This window comes from Ornithorhynchus anatinus, chromosome 4, assembly GCF_004115215.2.
Source record: "Ornithorhynchus anatinus isolate Pmale09 chromosome 4, mOrnAna1.pri.v4, whole genome shotgun sequence".
In the NCBI taxonomy this organism is placed as follows: domain Eukaryota; kingdom Metazoa; phylum Chordata; class Mammalia; order Monotremata; family Ornithorhynchidae; genus Ornithorhynchus; species Ornithorhynchus anatinus.
In genome coordinates this window covers 27,963,159-27,983,803 of record NC_041731.1, presented here as the reverse complement: position 1 = coordinate 27,983,803, position 20,645 = coordinate 27,963,159, and the positions used below count along the sequence as shown (strand labels likewise).

General features: G+C 45.5%; 1 protein-coding gene across 3 annotated transcripts in view; it reads left to right on the top strand.

The window, feature by feature from the left end:
* Positions 1-20,645, top strand: part of ASTN2 (astrotactin 2) — an 869,558-nt gene that overhangs the window by 576,710 nt on the left and 272,203 nt on the right. The window lies entirely within an intron of this gene.

Genomic DNA, 20,645 nt, shown 5'->3' with positions numbered 1-20,645 from the left:
AGCATCAATATAAATGAATAGAATAGTAATCATTCATTCATTCAATAGTATTTATTGAGCGCTTACTATGTGCAGAGTACTGTACTAAGCACTTGGAAAGAACAATTCAGTAACAAAGAGAGACAATCCCACCCCTAAAGGACTCCCGGTCTAGAAAGGAGGAGATAGACGTCAAAACGAGTCAACAAGCATCGATAGCATCAATATAAATGAATAGAATAGTAATTATTCATTCATTCAATAGTATTTATTGAGCGCTTACTATGTGCAGAGCACTGTACTAAGCACTTGGAAAGAACAATTCAGTAACAAAGAGAGACAATCACACCCCTAAAGGACTCCCGGTCTAGAAAGGAGGAGATAGACGTCAAACCGAGTCAACAAGCATCGATAGCATCAATATAAATGAATAGACTAATAAGCATTCATTCATTTAATAGTGTTTATTGAGCACTTACTATGTGCAGAGCACTGTACTAAGCGCTTGGAAAGTACAATTCAGTAACAAAGAGAGACAATCCCGCCCCTAAAGGACTCCCGGTCTAGAAAGGAGGAGATAGATGTCAAAGCGAGTTAACAAGCATCGATAGCATCAATTTAAATGAATAAAATAATAATCATTCATTCATTCAATAGTATTTATTGAGCGCTCTCTGGGTGCAGAGCACCATACTAAGCACTTGGAAAGTACAATTCTATTTATTGCTTTTGTTCTTGTCTGTCCGTCTCCCCCGATTAGACTGTAAGCCCGTCAAAGGGCAGGGACTGTCTCTATCTGTTACCGATTTGTCCATTCCAAGCGCTTAGTACAGTGCTCTGCACATAGTAAGCGCCCAATAAATACTATTGAATGAATGAATGAACAATTCAGTAACAAAGAGAGACAATCCCGCCCCTAAAGGACTCCCGGTCTAGAAAGGAGGAGATAGACATCAAAACGAGTCAACAAGCATTGATAGCATCAGTATAAATGAATAGAAAAATAATCATTCATTCATTCAATAGTATTTATTAAGCACTTACTATGTGCAGAGCACTGTACTAAGCGCTTGGAATGTACAAATTAGTAACAGATAGAGACAGTCCCTGCCTTTTGACCTGCTTACAGTCTAATCGGGGGAGACGGACAGACAAGAACAATGGCAATGAATAGAATCAAGGGGAAGAACATCTCATTAAAACAATAGCAAATGGCATTTGCTCAGCGCGTACTATGTGCCAAGCACTGTTCTAAACCCTGGGGTAGATTTAAGGTCATCGGTTTGTCCCACGTGGGGCTCAGTCTTAATCCCCATTTCGCAGATGAGGTAACTGAGGCACAGAGAAGTTGAGTGACTTGTCCAAAGTCACCCAGCTGATAAGTGGCAGAGCCAGGATTAGAACCCAAGACCTCTGACTCCCAAGCCCGTGCACTTTCCACTAAGCCACGCTGCTTCTTCATATAGAATTATAGCTGTATACACATCAAAACAAGTAAACAAGCATTAATTATAAATAAACAGAATTATAGCTAGGTACATAAATACACAAGTGCTGTGGGGCGGGGAGGGGGATAGAGCAAAGGGAGCAAGTTGGGGCTACGGGAGGGGAGGAGGAGCTGAGGAAAAAAGGGGGGCTTAGTCTGGCAAGACCGCCTGGAGGAGGTAAGCCTTCAGTAGGACTTTGAAGGGGGGAAGTGTGACTGTTTGGCAGATTTGAGGAGGGAGAGTGTTCCAGGGCATTCCAGGACTATCGGAGGGGGATCTTGGTGGGCCACATTGATGGGTAAATGCAGTAGTCAAGGAAGAGCCCCGAAGCAGCAGTAGGATGAGTTTCTGCAGAAGAGTGTGGAATTGCTCTCGTTAGAGAGCTGCAGAAGGATGGATGGGATCTCAAGTTCACTGATGGCACGATGGAATTTGGACACCCCTTTGCTGATCCCTCCACCTTACATATTTTTATTTTTTTCCCTTGCAAATAATCAGATTTTATTGTTTTAAATTGATTTTAGCTTCCAGACAGCAAATAAAAATAGCAATAACAAAAGAATTACAATATCAAATGTAAAAACTAAACAGCTGGTTTGAATATACCTTGTTGAAATTTTACCTCGGTGGCTGAAACTGATATGGTGGTTTCGGGGTGAGTCAAACGGGGAAGGAAGGATCAGGCAGGAGCTAGATGGGTTATCACTGTTGGAACCTGGAAGCTGGAGCCAGAAATGATTTGGCTTGGACAGCTTTCCCAAAATCCTAGTTCTCCAACAAACCTTCTCTGATTCATTTTCTAGCACCCTAAGCTATATGAATCTATCAGCCAACTTTAACACTCATGCACTTATATATACACATCCTCAGCACCCTGGTAAATATGTTTATTCAAGAGCACATTGAATTATTTATTTATCTGCTTTAGAGAGGCAGCATGGTCTAGTGGATAGAGCACCGATCTGGGAGTCAGAAGGACCTGAGCTTTAATCCCCGTTCTGCCACTTCTCTGCTGGGTATCCTTGGACAAGTCATTTCAATTCTCTGCCTCAGTTACCTCTGCTATAAAATGGGGTTTAAGACTGTGAGCCCCGAGTGGGACATGAACTGTGTCCAACCTGATTAGCTTATGTCTACCCCAGCACTGAGTTTAGTGCCTGGCTCACAGTAAACATTTAACAAATCTTGTCCTGTCTTAGGCTGATACCGTTTGAAAACAGATTGATCTAGTCATGAATATTTTTATATCTGTCTTCCCCATTAAACAATAAACTCTGTGTGGCCGGGAACATGCCACATCTTTATTCTCCACTTGTAGGGGAAGGGAGGAGGGAGAGGAGCCTTTAGGAAGGGCTGCACCGTGGACTAAACATCTGGGGCGGCCATTCTGATCCCTTCTCCATTGGATTCCAAACAGGGGAGAGGAAGAGGGTGTGGAGTGCTCAGGCCCCAAGGGCATCCGCTGAGGGTGGTGCACAATGGACAGCCTCCCTTAGGCCAGGTAATAATAATAATAATAATGTTGGTATCTGTTAAGAGCTTACTGTGTGCCGAGCACCGTTCTAAGCGCTGGGGTAGATACAGGCTAATCAGGTTGTCCCACGAAAGGCTCACAGTGAATCCCCATTTTACAGATGAGGTAACTGAGGCACAGAGAAGTTAAATGACTTGCCCACAGTCACACAGCTGACAAGTGGCAGAGCCAGGATTCAAACTCATGACCGCTGACTCCAAAGCCCGTGCTCTTTCCACTGAGCCACGCTGATATGACCCAGGATAGACAAACCTCCCTTGGAGGTCTGCCCCTGGCTCCTTAATCAGGCCAGCTGGTAACATGCACCATTTTGTAGAAATTAACCAATTCCACTCAGTCTGAGATTATTTGTCCAGAAGGAACTCTGACTCTCCCCCTCCCTTCTCTCCCTCACCCACCCACATATGTTCCAAAGATATCCTGCTTCCCTTCCAGGACTATATGAACTCTGCTACCATATCTAAACTGCAATTCTTAGCAGCAGACATCACAGAGAAGGGAAGCTTGGTACTGAAAATGAAAAAAAGGGGATAGCCATAAAAATGCACAACTCTGTATCAGTTCCAGACAGGGACAAGCCAGCTAAAAGCTGGACTGTCCAGTGTAAAACCAGACAAATGGCTACACTAATCTCAAGGGTGTAACTCAGAGGCAGGAGGCTGGATGGAATGATCCCCTCTGCCAATTCCTTCCAGGTCTTTCATTCTTTGTTCCCTTGCTCTGAGCTTCAGTTTCCTCCTGGAGATAGCCCAAAGAGGGGAGGCCTTCCAGGAGCATGGCAGAACTAACAATTGTCAGGAGCCAGTCTTCTTGCAAGGAACAGTTGCAGTATCCCAATAGCTCTGGGCCCCTGCAGGGCAGCAGGGTGTGAGTCACAGCTCCTACTAATGCCCTTCTCCTGACTCTCTCTTCCTACTGGAGGTAGGAGAGAATATGGGGTAGAATGAGGCGGCTGCACCAAGAACATGAAATGGCCTCTGCCTAAATAGTGAGACCGAGTGCTATAGATTATATCTTTTATTAATGTCTGCCTCCACTTCCAGACTGTAAGCTCACTGTAGTCAGGGAAAGTATCTACCAACTCTGTTATATTGTGTTCGCTCAAGCACTTAGTACAATATTCTGTACACAGTAAGCTTTCAATAAATACCATTGATTGATTGACTGGGGGGCATGCTTTAGGTCACTGGAGAATTCCACTCAGTTAATACAAAGAGTTGGGAGGGTCAGCTCCATGGCCTGAGTTGCTCAGAGCCATGAGTTTACACTGGCTTCAAAGTTCAAGCCTCCTATGCTCAGAACCATCTGTGATCTAATATTAAAGAAACTGTGCATGCTGTCTGCATTAAGTTAAGTTTCTGCTGAGATTAAAGTTCTTTAGAACAGTGTCAACATTCAGAATTACACTCAGGTGCAACAAGGTGTCTTTTTCTCTGTTATGTGCTGCATCTTGCTATATGCCAAAGACATAGTTACCTGATTGACGCTTATCTTTCCAGCAAGCAGGAAAATGACCACAATCTTTGGAATGGTTTCTGAAGCTGGTTACTGTGCCTGGTAAATGTGTTTGGGGAATGGACACCAAAAGGTGAGGGAAATACGTAAGCATGGACCTAGGAGTCACTGATTCCATGGGCATATCATAGTCCAGTTCTCATAACCAACTTTACTAGGTAGGGGGTGGGGGAGACAACCTCTTTGAAACTGGTGGAAGTAGGGATCTTGGCCTGAAACTTTTAGAATTGGACTGGATGGAGGATTGTGTTTGGTGTCTGAATGGAAATAGTGGGAGATGAGAAAATTAAGCATGTTTCAACTAGCCTAATTCCCTAGGGCTGACGGACCATGGAAGGTCCAGGTCAAGAACACAGGGCCATTAGGATCACAGCCCCTGGCCACCTGCTCCTTCTGGGTGTAGGGGACTGGGGAGAGGGATGAGAGGGAAGGAGCCAAATCTAAGACAGAACAGATACTCAAAGAAAGGATATTTGGGTTGTGGGTAGAGTTGGAATGTTAATTTCTAAGACTTTTGGGTCTGTATCTGCTTTCACAAAAACAGCCTTTCTTTTAGGTGCCTTCAAAAATATCCTTCACTGTGTTTTTTTCCCCCCAGAAACAAATAGGTTAGGTTTTGTTTGTTTGGTTGGTTTTTTAATGGTATTAGTTAAGCACTTATTTCGTGACAGGCACTGTTTTAAGCTGTGAGGTGGTTACAAACTAATCAGGTTGAACAAAGTCCAGATCTCATATGGGGCTCACAGTCTTTATCCCCATTTTACAGATGAGGTAACTGAGGCATGGAGAAGTGAAATGATTGCCCCAAGGTCACACAGCAGACAAGTGGCAGAACCAGGATTAGAACACAGGTCCTCCTGACTTCCAGCCTTGTACTCTGCCCTGCTGCTGCGCTGCTTCTAAGGTTTGAGGTTTATCCCCCCATTGTAAATGGAAAAAGCTTTCAGTGGTTGGTAGACATGTTCCCTGCCCACAAGGATCTTACCGATGTTGGGAGAGCAAAGATCTTATCCCTGCTTTCCAGAGGAAGAAACTGAGGCACAGAAAGGTTAAACGATTTGTAAACCAGAGAGCGAGGTCGGATTAAAAGCTGGTCTCCTGACTCCAACTCCCAGGCCTTTACACCAAGTTGTTCTGCTTCCATAACTCAGCAAATGTGCCAGCATTATGATGAAATCACCAGAACTATCTTCTACATCTTAAATAAAAGAAAGACATCAAGGATGTACCCATCCACATATCATGAATACATTTAAGTGAAGGACTTTCTTAGACTACATCAGTGTCCATTAGAAGAAGGTGAAAAAATGTGTGGGTAATTGCAGCCCTGGCAGGGTCTGAATGCTAAACTAAACCATCACCTCATGTGTTGAGAAACAGCTTGGCACGTGTGTCGCAAAAGGAAGAGCCTAGTACTGGAAGTCAGAAGATCCGGGGATCTGGGCTCTAAATCTGGCTTTGCCACTATCCAGCTGTATTCATTCATTCAATAGTATTTATTGAGCGCTTACTATGTGCAGAGCACTGTACTAAGCGCTTGGGATGAACAAGTCGGCAACAGATAGAGACAGTCCCTGCCGTTTGATGGGCTTACAGTCTAATCGGGGGAGACGGACAGACAAGAACAATGGCACTAAACAGCGTCAAGGGGAAGAACATCTCGTAAAAACAATGGCAACTAAATAGAATCAAGGCGATGTACAATTCATTAACAAAATAAGTAGGGTAACGAAAATATATACAGTATAAACAGGCCACGAAGAGCTACAAGGGAGGGAATGAGCAGGCCCTAAAGACCTGCATGGGAGGGAAAAAACAGGAAAATGAAGGCCTGTGAGAGGGAGAGTGAGTAGGCCATGAAGACCAGAAAGGGAGGGAATGAGCAAGCCATGAAGACCTGCCAGGGAGGGAATAAACAGGTCATAAAAATCTGCAAGGGAGGGAGAAAGTAGGTCCTGAAGACCTGCCAGGGAGGGAGTGAGCAGGCCCTGATGGCCTGCAAGGGAGGGAGTGGCAGGCCCTGAAGGCCTTAAAAGGAGTGAGCAGGCAATTAAGACCTGCAAGGGAGGGAGTGAGCAGGTCCTGAAGACCTGAAAGGGGATGGATTGAACTGGCCCTGAAGACCTAATAAGGAGGGAGTGAGCAGGCCATGAAGAACTACTAGAGATGGGGTGTGCGGGCCCTGACAAACTGCTAGGGAGGGAGGGAGCAGGCCCTGAAGACCCAGAAGAGAGGGAGGGAGCAGGGCATGAAGAACTGCAAGGGACGGAGTGAGCTGGCTATGAAGACCTACAAGGGAGGAAGTGAGCAGGGCCTGAAGACCTGCAAGGAGATAGAATGAGACGGCTCTGAAGACGTGCAATGGAGGGAAAAGAGCTGACCCTGAAGGCCTTCAAGGAAGGGATTGAGCAGGCCCTGAAGACATGCAATGCAGGGAATGTGGAGGTCCTGAAGACCTGCCTGGGAGGGAGACAGCAGGCCATGAAGACCTACTAGGAAGGGAGAGAGCAAGTCATGAAGACCTGCAAGGGAGGGAGGGAGGAGGCCATGAAGACCTGGCAAGGGAGAGAGTTACCAGGCTCATAGGATCATGTAAGGGAGGGAATAAACAGGCCATGAAGACCTGTATGGGAGAGGGTGAGCAGGCCATGAAGATCTACAGGGAGGGAGGGAGCAGGCCCTGAATACCTGCAAGGGAGGAAATAAACAGGCCAAGAAGAGCTACAAGGGAGGGAATGAGCAGGCCCTGAAGACCTGCAAGAGAGGGAAAAAACAGGCCATGAAGGCCTGTAAGAGGGAGAGTGAGTAGGCCATGAAGACCAGAAAGGGAGGGAATGAGCAAGCCATGAAGACCTGCAAGGGAGGGAATAAACAGGTCATAAAAATCTGCAAGGGAGGGAGAAAGCAGGTCCTGAATACCTGCCAGGGAGGGAGGGAGCAGGCCCTGAAGGCCTGCAAGGGAGGGAGTTAGCAGGCAATTAAGACCTGCAGGGGAGGGAGTGAGCAGGTCCTGAAGACCTGAAAGGGGATGGATTGAACTGGCCCTGAAGACCTGAAAGGGAGGGAGTGAGCAGGCCATAAAAACTCCTCGAGATGGGGTGTGTAGACTCTGACAAACTGCTAGGAAGGGAGAAGGCCCTGAAGACCTAGAGGTGAAGGAGGGAGCAGGCCGTGAAGGTGTTCAAGGTAGGGAATGAGCAGGCTCTGAAGACATGTAATGGAGGCAGTGAGAAGGTCCTGAAGAACTGCAAGGGAGGGAGACAGCGGGCCATGAAGACCTGCAAGGGAAGGAGTGAGAAGGCCATGAAGACGTGAACGGGAGAGAGTGAGAGGGCCCTGAAGACCTGCAGGGGATGGAATGAGCTGGCCCTGAAAACCTGCTAGGAAGGGAGTGGGCAGGCCCTGACAAACTGCTAGGGATGGAGGGAGCAGGCCATGAAGACCTGCAAGGGAGCTGTATGACCTTGGGAAAGTCACTTCACTTCTCTGTACCTCAGTTTCCTAATACGAATAATGGGGACTAAGTACCTGTTCTCCCTCCTACTTAGACTGTGAGACCAATGTGGGGCAGTGCCTTTGTCTGACTAGATTATCTTGTATCTGCCCTATATCTGAATATCTTGCTTTGCACCTAGTCTGTGCTTAACAAATGTCACAATTATTATTATTATTAATTGTTTTGTGCTCCAAATTTGAACTATCAGTTCAACCAATGCATGGTTAAGGAGCATCCAAATCATGAAGAAGGCCAAGTATCCATCTTCTGTCACTCCCCTTCTTAAACACCTCCAGTGGTTGCCTATCAACCTCCGCTCCAAACAAAAACTCCTCACTCTAGGCTTCAAGGCTCTACATCACCTTGCCCTTTCCTACCTCTCCTCCCTTCTCTCTTTCTACCGCTCAGCCCGCACGCTCCGCTCCTCTGCCGCCCACCTCCTCAATGTCCCTCGGTCTCGCCTATCCCACCGTCGACCCCTGGGCCACGTCCTCCCGCGGTCCTGGAACTCCCTCCCTCCTCACCTCTGCCAAACTAATTCTCTTCCCCTTTTCAAAACCCTACTTAAAACTCACCTCCTCCAAGAGGCCTTCCCAGACTGAACTCCCCTTCTCCCTCTACTCCCTCTACCACCCCCCCTTCACCTCTCCGCAGCTTAACCCTCTTTTTCCCCAATTTCCCTCTGCTCCTCCCCCTCTCCCTTCCCGTCCCCTCAGCACTGTACTCGTCTGTTCAACTGTATATATTTTCTTTACCCTATTTATTCTGTTAATGAATTGTACATCGCCTTGATTCTATTTAGTTGCCATTGTTTTTACGAGATGTTCTTCTCCTTGACTCTATTTATTGCCATTGTTCTCATCTGTCTGTCTCCCCCAATTAGACTGTAAGCCCGTCAAACGGCAGGGACTGTCTCTGTTGCCGACTTGTTCATTCCAAGCGCTTAGTACAGTGCTCTGCACATAGTAAGCGCTCAATATATACTATTGAATGAATGAATGAATGAATGAATGAAAATAAAGAAATCAACAAGTTACTCAGTGACAACAACAAAGTAGCTCTGATGGAACTAGGATCCCCTAGCTCTCATCACAAACCTAGAGGGAATCTTATACAGGTGGGAAAAAAACTATTAACCAACTCCTAAACCTATCGTCCACCATCTAGGAGGAGATCATTCAAGGTACAGAAGAATGTAAACATGACCCTAGCTCCAACTTTTAAGGAAATAACCGCCACAGTCAAAGCTGTGGAAACTGCCAAAGCACCCAGATCTGATGATTTCTTTTTCCTCAGTAGATGGAACACTAAGGAAATACTACAAAACTTTAAAGATGCTATTGCAATCACCATCTTCAAAAAGAAAGGGGAAAGGTGTATTTTTATAAACTGTTGTGAAATTTCACTGTTTTCCACTACCAGCAAGATTCTAACCAGAATCCTTCTGGACAGAGTGGGAAATTAATTCAACTGCCCCAACCATATCAGAACGTAGTAGCAGCAGTGATATTTATCAAATGTTTGCTGTGTGCAGAGCACTATACTGAGCACGCGGAAATAATCCACAGGTGGGAATTAGAAACAGTCCCTGTCCCTCAGAAGACTCACAATCTAAAAGTGTAGTTTCAAACCAAAATGCAGTGCAGCACATTTCATCTTGGCATCACAAAAGATACCAGAATAGAAGAGAGGCAACACCAAGACCTCGATACTGGGTTCATCAATCTTACAGAACACTTGTTACTGCCAATAAACTAGGGGTCAGGCAGTTAGTAAGTAAATTTGAGGGACCAGAGGTATCCGGGGCTCTATCCTGCCCTATGATGAGATAATCAACCAAGTCACATTTGAGAGTGATCCCTTTCTGATCCCTTTCCCTATCTCTGGAATAATGATAATAATCATGGTATATCTGTTAAGCACTCTCCATGTACCAAGCACAGTGACAGAAGCAGCATGACCTAGTGGATAGAGCACAAGTCTGGGAGGAAGAAAGTCATGGATTCTAATCCTGGCTCTGCCACTTGCCTGCTGTGTGACCTTGGGCAAGTCACTTTACTTCTCTGTGACTCAGTTATTTCATCTGTAAAATGGGGATTGAGACTGTGAGCCCCATGTGGCACAGGGACTCTGTCCAACCCAATTTGTATCTACCCCAGTGCTTAGTACCGTGCCTGGCACACAGTAATCTCTAGAATCACATACCCAAGAAGACATGCAAGTGATTATTAATCACTCCAGATTTAGCAGAGCTGTGGATTTGTAATGTAGACAATCTAAATTATATGTCATTCTGTATCTGGGAACCTCCACATAGAATGTTCATCAGCAACACAAAAATTAATGCTGATATTTTATTCACCTCCAACACCTCTTGGGAGTTATCATTTTTGGCAGATTGAGTTTAGCAACAACAGTGTGTCACCCCAAGTTAAAAATCTATAAACCTTTTGTGGTATCCATGTGGCTATATTTTCTGATGTTTGAACTTATTGGTAGTTTCACCAGCTTCTCCTACAGGCCATAATCAACACACAAGAGCAGGATTGGATTAGCCATAGGGTCCTGTTAAGGTGCTCTTGAAGCAATTCTTCTAGAAACACAGTTCCCCTGAACCAGACTAGTGAGGAGGATGAATGAACAAAGGATTATCCAAGTTGCTGCTGAGTGGTGGATTGGCAGGGAGGTACATTGTAAGTACTAAGATGGCTACTGGGGTGGGGTGACAAGGAGAGGGGGTAGATTACTTAAGGTATTTTTTAAACAGTATGGGTCAAGCATGTTGCTAACTACTGAGAAAGATGTAAATAAAGAGCTTCAGACATAGTCCCTGTCCCACAAGGGGCTCACAGTCTAGGTGACAGTAGAAAGAGACAAGGGTAGCAGTAGATTTCAAACAACAAGAAGCATAGACTAAAAAACTAAGACAATAATGTCAAGCCAAGTGACAGAATGGACCTTGGATGCAGGAAGTTTTTTTTTTTAATGGTATTTGTTAAACACTGTGTGTCAGGCACTGCAGTAAGCACTGGGATAGATACAAGCTAATCAGGTTGGACACAGTCCATGTCCCATAAGGGGCTCACAGTCTTCACCCCGATTTTACAGATGAGGTAACTGAGGCACTAAAGTTAAGTGACTGGCCCAAGGTCACACAGCAGACAAGTACCAGAACCAGAATTAGAAACTAGTTCCTCCGACTCCAAGGACATTGCTCTTTCCACCAGGCCACAGTGCTTCTCAGACTCACTGCTGCTCCAGATACATAGGTTTTAGCAACACATCTTTGGAGCCTCCTCAAGGTTCTGAAAGGTGTAAAAGCAGTCTTTGGCATATTAGGGAAATTGGCCCCTGTGACAGAAGCAGTCACTTGAGTCCCAATCCTAAGGGGATTCTGAGCCACATTAGGGAATTTCTCTTGGAAGAACTGGCTTCAGACAAGGGGTTGAAAGTTTTTAAGGAGAGGGTGTTTTCAGAAGATGATACTCCATAACTATGTAGGTTGGGCTGAAGAGGAGAGGGTAGTTGTTGTGTATCATATTTTCCCATGTATTTACTATCAATCAATCAATCAATGGCATTTACTGAGCCCTTACGATGTGCACAGCACTGTACTAAGTGCTTGGAAGAATACAATACAACAGAATTAAAAGAAACATTCCCTGTCCATAACATGCTTACAATATAGATGGGGATACAGGCATTGGTATGAATAAATAAGTAATTTATCATCTATAAAATGACGACATATGCACAACTGCTGTGGGGTTGTGGATAGGGTGAATATCAAATGTCCAAAGGTCACGGACCCAATTGCAGAGATGGCATAAAGGGAGAGCATGCCCAGGAAAAGATGATTTAATCAAGGAAAGCCTCTTGGAGAAGATGTGACCTTAATGATGCTTTGAAAGTGGAGAGAATGGTGGTCTGGCATAAATGGAGGGGGAGGGAGTTCCAGGCTAGAGGGAGGATGTGAGAAAAGAATCGGCAGTGAGATAGATGAGATCTGGTTACAGTATTTGGGTTAAGCACTACTAGGTTATGCACTCAATAAGTGCTCAAAAAATATCACTGATGAAGAGGAAGCCTTTATTGGAAAGGTCTTGATTAGATTCCCACTGGGAAGACATGCAGATGTTTGCGTATAATTTGGTCCAATGTCATTTGACTTTATTTAAATCTTTTATTTTTCTATCTGGCAATCTCTCAATATACACTCAGGAATTTATTCATTCATTCATTTAATAGTATTTATTGAGCACTTACTATATGTAGAGCACTGTACTAAGTGCCTGGAATGTACAATTTGGCAACAGATAGGGACAATCTCTATCCATTGATGGGCTTACAATCTAATCGGGGGAGACAGATGGACAAAAACAAGACAACTTAATCATGATAAATAGACTCAAGGGGATGTACACCTCGTTAACAAAATAAATAGAGTAATAAAAATATATACAAATGAGCACAGTGCTGAGGGGAGGGGAAAGGAGAGGGGGAGGAGCAGAGGGAAAGGGGGAAAGGGGGCTTAGCTGAGGGGAGGTGTAGGGGAGACAGAGAGGGAGCAGAGGGAGCAGAGGGAAAAGGGGAAGCTCAGTCTGGGAAGGCCTCTTGGAAGAGGTGAGCTCTCAGTAGGGCTTTGAAGAGGGGAAGAGAGTTAGTTTGACGGAGGTGAGGAGGGAGGGCATTCCAGGACAGCGGGAGGATGTGGCCCAGGGGTCGACGGCGGAATAGGCAAGAACGGGGGACGGTGAGGAGGTGGGTGGCAGAGGAGCAGAGACTACAGGGTGGACAGTAGACAGAGAGAAGGGAGGAGAGGTAGGAGGGGGCAAGGTGATGGAGAGCCTTGAAGCCCAGAGTGAGGAGTTTTTGTTTCGTGCAGAGGTTGATAGGCAACCACTGGAGGATTTTAAGGAGAGGAGTGACATGCCCAGAGCGTTTCTGCAGGAAGATGAGCCGGGCAGAGGAATGAAGAATAGACTGGATCGGGGAGAGACAGGAGGAAGGGAGATCAGAGAGAAGGCTGACACAGTCAACCAGCTGGGATATTGAGAGCTTTTACCAGTAAGAAAGCCGTTTGGATGGAGAGGAAAGGGCGGATCTTGGCAATATTGTAAAGGTGAGACCGGCAGGCACTGGTGACAGATTGTATGTGTGGGGTGAATGAGAGAACTGAGTCAAGGATGACACCAAGGTTGTGGGCATGAGAGACATGAAGGATGGTCATACTGTCCACAGTGACAGGGAAGTCAGGAAGAGGACAGGGCTTTTTTGCCTTGTGATTTCACCCATGTGTCTTTACCCTGATACTTTCCTTATGGACCTGACAAGTTTCCCTGATAAATGGTTTTGGGGTGGGCTTTTGAGGGTTTGAGGACAGGGCTTGGGAGGGAAGATAGACATGTTGAGTTTTAGGTGGTGGGCAGACATCCAGGTGGAGACATCCTGGAGGCAGGAGGAGATAGTCACACTGTTTCATTGATTTATATCTGGAGGGCACAAAAGTAGATAAAACATTTTAGCCTCAGAGTTTTTGTTTATTTGTTGGTTTGTGGCCAAATTCCTGTCAGACTAGAGAAATCGCCATTATTTCAGGACTGAAGAGAGGGGTCATGGATCAATTGAGCAGTGTTACTTACTGAATGCTTACTGTGTGCAAGGCACTGTACTAAGAGCTTGAGAAAGTACAAAACAATAGAGTTGGTAAGACATGAAACCTAGCCACAAGAAGCTTGCAGACAGTAAAATAAATTTCAGCTAGGGAAAGCTATGGAGTGTAATGATATGTTCAGAAATATTGTGGGATGAGGGAGCGGGAATATCAAAGCGCTTAAGAGCTACAGATGGAAGTGCGTAGGTGATGTGGAAACTAGGGCAGACTGTGTGACCTTTCAACCAGCCTTCCTAGGACAGTGGGGCCCCTGTAGGGCTCCTGTGGGGCCCCCTCTAGATTGTAAGCTCACTGTGATCAGGAAAGGCATCTGTTATGCAGAGGAATGCAGGGAATGCGAGAAGCAGCATGGCTTAGTGGATAGACCATGGGCCTGGAATTCAGAAGGTCATGGGTTCTAATCCTGTTCCACCGCATGTCTGCCATGTGACCTTGGGCAAGTCACTTCACTTCTCTGGGCCTCAGTTCCCTCATCTGTAAAATGGGGATTGAGTATGAGCCCCATGTGGGACAGGGACTGTGTCCAACCTGATTAACTTGTATCTACCCCAGTGCTTGGCACATGGATAAACACGATTGACTGACTGTATCTCTGGGGCCTCGGCTGAGGCTGGAGCCAATGAGGATAAGCCATCAATAAAGATGGAGGGGAAGTGACTGGACCCAGGATGGCCCCCACTGACCACCTGCTCTGGTTGGAACAACGGTTTTTATCACATAGTCTGGAGTAATTTCCATAGGTTGGAAAAATAAGGGGCTTTGAAAAGCAGAGGATCATACCAGGTGGAACGCCCGTCATCCAAAGACTAAGTCACAAATGGCAGCTTAATCCCTCTCAGTATAGGGATTTTGCAGATGTGGGTAAAGGAGGGGTGGGGGTAGTGAAAATGGAAATGTGTGTAGGCGGGGGGAGAACCGAGGCAGGACATCTGAGTAAATTTGCAACTGGGCATCAGGAGGAGGAAGGGGCTAGGCAGATTTGGGGGTGGACTGATCACAGGCATGTTTGCTGACCAAATTTGTGAGCAAAATCACCTTCTGCTTTTGCCTAGATCAGGTGGTTGACTAGTGATATCAGAGATGAATGACTCCGGGCTTTAGGGAATTTGGTTTCAAAACAAATCTGGAGCTGAAGTGGAAGGATTCAACTCCAAACTCCTTGGCGTGGGATCAGTGTCAGTTTCTCAGTATAAAAGTAGACTCAGAAGGCATCTGTCTTTGTCGGGGGATGTAGCCAATGAGGAGAAAGGATTGGAGGAGTGTAGCTTCTGCCTACTGCCTCTGTTTTATAGACAAACAGAGAATGTTTGGAGCCATAAATCCAACCCTGACCACGTTCACCAAATACTTTTTTTAAAAAAATGGGAGAGAAGCAAAGAAGCGGGTTTGTAGCTGGCGTGCGATTGAAACATTATTTATCTGCTCTATAAATGATGTCTGAATAAACTTGGTTTGTTATTAGGGAATTTGTTAAGCACTTACCTGATGACAAACGCTGTGCTGAGTGTTGGAGTAATTACAAACCAATCAACCAGGTCACAGTCTCCCTTCTATATAAGGCTTACAATCTATCCACTCCAGTCCTTAGTACAGGGCCTGGCACATAATAAGCCCCTAAATACCACAATTATTATTATTATTATTGTAATTATGAATAAGAAGGGAGAGTGGGTATGCTATCCTCATTTTACATATGAGTAAACCAAAGCAGAGAGTGAGCTTCCCTGGGTGTAGGGAACCCACACTCGAGGATGGAGTGTGAGGATCGCAGTTTATCATTTAATCGTATTTGTTGAGCACTTATGGAGTGCAGAGCACTGTACTAAGCACTTGTAAGAGTACAATATAACAATGAACAGACACATTCCCTGCCCACCATGAGCTTACAGTGTAGACAATTAGCACTGTGAGTCTGGCAGAATTGGCTGTTCCAGCCAACTCCTTTGATTTTCTCTGGGCTAGGGGCACATGACCTAGTGGAAAGAGAACAGAACTGGGAGTCAGGAGACCTGGATTCTAACTCTTGCCTGCTGTGTGACCTTGGGAAAGTAATCTAACTTCTCTGTGTTTCAGTTTCTTCATCTACAAAATGGAGTCATTAGATCATGAGTAGATTGTGACTGATCTGATAATCTTATACGTTCCTTGATGTTTGACATACCATAAGCTGCTGCTGCAGCTACTGCCACTACTATTATGACTATTCCTTTTATTATTACTACTGCCACTTATACTACTCTTGGCAACAGTTGTATCGCGTGTAACAAGGCCTGAGCACAAATGAATGGAGTAAGGCTTTGAGGGCATCTGCATGGAAAACAGGCTCTCCATTGTTCATGTCACTGAGAGACGAGGCATTCAGAGCAGTACCATCAGCCAGGGATCCCAGCCTGATCCGGGACAATTCCCTGTCCATGGAGAGCCTGGGCAGACTCACCACCCTGACCCCTCACAAACCCAGATGGTCAGGTCACAAGACAGATCTCAGAATGTTTTCCTGGCACCTTCCCCACCCCCAACAAGGCTGGGGGAGCTTGTAAACAACCAGCCCTCGGCAAAGCGCGGTGAGAGAAGAAAGCTGTGGACCCTCGACCCCCACCCACCCCTCCTGCTCCCTGCCCACCATCCGACCCCTCTAAAGTATTCAGGTACCTAATCACATGTAGACTTTACAATGATAGATGTTTTCAAAATAAAGGTTTTATATTTTGCCTTGGGATTTCACCCACGTGTCTTTACCCTGATACTTTCCTTATGGACCTGACAAGTTTCCCTGACAAATGGTTTTGGAGTGGGCTTTTGAGGGTTTCTCTTTTTTTTCCAAACATGTTTTAAAATTAACTCCCAACTTCCCAGCCCCAAAGTTACATAAAGCTCTCTCCAAAGCTGTCAGTGACATTCTTCTCTCCAAATCAAATGGACTCTACTCCAGCCTTCTCCTTCTTGACCTCTCAGATGCTTTTGGCACTGTGGAAACCTCCCTAATCTTGAAAACACCATTTAACCTTGGTTTTTTTTTTCTGACAGTTTTCTACTGGCTCTCTTATTACCTCATTGTTTGATCCTTCTCAGTCTCTTGCACTGGATCTTCCTCTGCTTCCCATCCCTAACTGTGTGTGTCCTTCAATTCTTTGTTCTGGGTCCCCTTCTATTCTTGTTATATACATTCATTGAGGGAATTCTCTCATTCCCATGGCTTCATCTCCCACCTCTATGTAAAGATTCCCAAATCTGCATCATTAGTCCTCACATCTCTCTGCAATGTAACATTTCCTTTTACCTCCCAGATATCACTATCTGAAGACCCTGCCAACACCTCAAGCTCAATATTTCAAAACTGGGCTCCTTTTCCCCTTCTAATCCTCTCTTCCTTGAGGGCAAGGATCATGAACACCAATTATACTAATGTACAATAGTCACTTAGTATAGTGCCTTGCATTCAGTTGGTGCTCAGTAAGTACTAGTGATTTAATACCAGTTTTGCCAAATCAAATCCCTCTATTGAACTTCCAGTCCCTGGGGCTGTCTCCAAAGGACCAGAAGCAACCATTTCTTGTGGGGAATACAGGTGTTGTTGAGCCAGCTATGTTCTTCATTGGGGAAGTGGAGAGACAGGAAGCCTCATCTAGTTAAACTTGCCAAATGAGGGGATGGCAAAGGGGGGAAAAGAATACAATTCCCTGTGCCAGAATGCCATTGAGATGTTACCACTCTTTGTCATTCACCAGGGCTGACCCATCATTCTAAGTGTTTTCCTTTGAGGTCTGATTGATCCCAACTGGAACTCAACAGATACAAGTTTTCTGATTATTTTCCAATGTGAATTGGTTCCAACGGATACTGGATTAAACTGAATTGCATCAGAATAGCTTCAGACAGAAGTGAATCAGTTTTGAAGATTGAAAAACAGGTTTGAAACTCTTGAATCCTGGTGAGCAGGAAGTATCAGCTAGAGTGAGCACACTCAGATTCTTCTGCCTCTAGCAGGAGCTGGGCTGGGTAAGAACAAATCAAATGGCTGAATGCTAAAAAGGTCAGAGTTTGGGGGACACATTTGCTGCTGGTTTGGGTGTAAGAAAACCTTTACACCTGAATTATTTCCTGGAAACTGTGAGTGTTTATATAATGGAAGATCTAATATGCTATTATTGACAGGCAGTATGTTCTAATGGTTAGAGCGCAGCTGAGTCAGACGAATCTGGGTTCTAATCTCAGCTCTGCCATTTGTCTGCTGTGTGACCTTATGCAAGTTACTTAACTTCTATATGCCTCAGTTATCTCATTTGTAAAATGGGGATTAAGACATTGAGCCCCATGTGGACCATGGACTGTGTTCAACCTGCGTGGCTTGTATCTACCCCAGCATTTAGTACAGGGCCTGGTATATAATAAACCCTTAACAAATACTAGCTTTCCCAGCGTGTACTTTCTGGTTGGTTGCTATTCAGGACAGGAGGCAATGGCGAGCAAGACATTTCATGTAGTGCTTTCCTGGCCAGAAAACTCAAAATGTGGCATGAACACTATAAAATAAAATGAAGCATCCTTATATCTTAGTGTAACTTAAGTTCATTCAATCAATCGTATTTGAGCACTTACTGTGTGCAGACCACTGTACTAAGCGCTTGGAATGTACAATTTGGCAACAGAGACAATCTCTGCCCAACAATGGGCTTAAGTTCATTATGCTTACCTTCTTTGAGCCAGAACAATATGAATATACTTTCTTATGTCATGCTCTGTGAGCATGTCTTTCAGATGTTTCTGATGCCACTTTTTTTTCTTGCTTTACATGAATGACTCAGGTCAAGTTGCCTTAAAATATCTAAAGTCATTTGGGTATAGATTATGTAGATGGCTGAGGGTACAGGGTAGAGGGAGATAGGGGAAAGTTGGGAAGAGAAAAGGATAAAGGTAACAGGCAATATTAATTCAGAATGAAAGTAAAACCCAGACAATATTATTGTTTCCTACTAATGAATGATATTTGGCAAAAGATAGAGACAATCCCTGCCCAATAACGGGCTTACAGTCTAATGGGGGAGACAGTTGGACAAAAACAAGACAACTTAATAGCAATAAATAGAATCAAGGGGATGTACATGTCATTAACAAAATAAATGGGATAGTTAAAATATATACAAATGAGCACAGTGCTGAAGAGAGGGGAAAGGAGAGGGGGAGGAGCAGAGGGAAAGAAAGCTTAGCTGGGGGGGGGGGGGGAGTGGGAAGGGGGAAGGAGCAAAGGGAGCAGAGGGAAAAGGGGAAGCTCAGTCTGGGAAGGCCTCTTGGAGGAGGTGAGCTCTCAGTAGGTCTTTGAAGAGGGGAAGAGAGTTAGTTTGGCATAGGTGAGGAGGGAGGGCATTCCAGGACAGCGGGAGGACATGGGCCAGAGTTCGACGGCAGGATAGGCATGAACAGGGGACAGTGAGGAGGTGAGCGGTAGAGGAGTGGAGCGTGCAGGGTGGGCAGTAGAAAGAGTGAAGGAGGTGAGGTAGGAGGGGGCAAGGATATGGAGAGCCTTGAAGCCCTGAGTGAGAAGTTTTTGCTTCGTGCAGAGGTTGATGGGCAACCACTGGAGGTTTTTAAGGAGGGGAGTGACATGCCCAGAGCGTTTATGCAAGAAGATGAGCCAGGCAGCGGAATGAAGAATAGATGGAGTGGGGAGAGACAGGAGGAAGAGAGATCAGAGAGAAGGCTGACACAGTAATCCAGCCGGGATATTATGAGAGCTTGTACCAGTACAATAGCTGTTTGGATGGAGAGGAAAGGGTGGATCTTGGCGATACTGTAAAGGTGAAACCGGCACACATTGGTGACAGATTGGATGTGTGGGGTGAATGAGAGAGCCAAGTCAAGGATGACAGCAAGGTTGTGGGCTTGAGAGACGGGAAGGATGGTCATGCCATCCACTGTGACAGGGAAGTCAGGAAGAGGACAGAGTTTGGGAGGGAAGATAGGGAGTTCAGTTTGGGACATGTTGAGTTTTAGGTGGCAGGCAGACATCTAGGTGGAGACATCCTGAAGGCAGGAGGAGATATGAGCCTGAAAGGAGGGGGAGAGAACAGGGGAGGAGATGTAGATTTGGGTGTCATCTGCATAGAGATGATAGTTGAAGCCATGGGAGCGAATGAGTTCACCAAGGGAGTGATACAGAAGAGGGCCAAGAACTGACCCCCAAGGAACCCCTACAGTTAGATGATGGGCGGAAGAGGAGGGGCCTGCAAAGGAGACTGAGAATGAACGGCCAGAAAGATAAGAGGAGAACCAGAAGAGGATGGAGTCTGTGAAACTAAGGTGAGATAAGGTGTGGAGGACGAGGGGATGGTTGACAGTGACAAAGGCAGCTGAGAGGTCGAGAAGGATTAGGATAGAGTAGGAGCCATTGAATTTGGCAAGAAGGAGGTCATGGGTGACCTTTGAGAGAGCAGCCTCGGTAGAGTGGAGGGGAAGGAAGCCAGATTGGAGGGGGTCCAGGAGAGAGTTGGAGTTGAGGAATTCAAGGCAGCGAGTGTAGACGACTCATTCTAGGAGTTTGAAAAGGAAGGGTAGGAGGGAGATAGGGCAGTAACTGGAAGGGGAAGTGGGGTCGAGAGAGGGTGTTTTTAGGATGGGGGAGACATGGGCATGTTTGAAGTCAGAAGGGAAGAAGCCATTAGAGAGTGAGTGTTTGGATTGGAGTATCCCTGGAGTAGGTTAGATTTTTAGAAAGTATAGAACCTTATGTGACATTCCATTCTTTTGGCCTGACCTATTTTAAAATCCATCATGATCCACTGATGGGCTAACCTGAAAGCTTTGGGTTGAGCTAATGCAGAATGGGTATTTTTTCTCAAGTGTGTGTCCTCATGCATGCTTCCCGATTGACCCAGGAGTCTCCCTCAGTTGATGACCATAGCCCAGTGGGTCAGCAGCTCAGCCCTACCTCCATCGCCTGCTTCCAACCTGCCTAGATGTTTT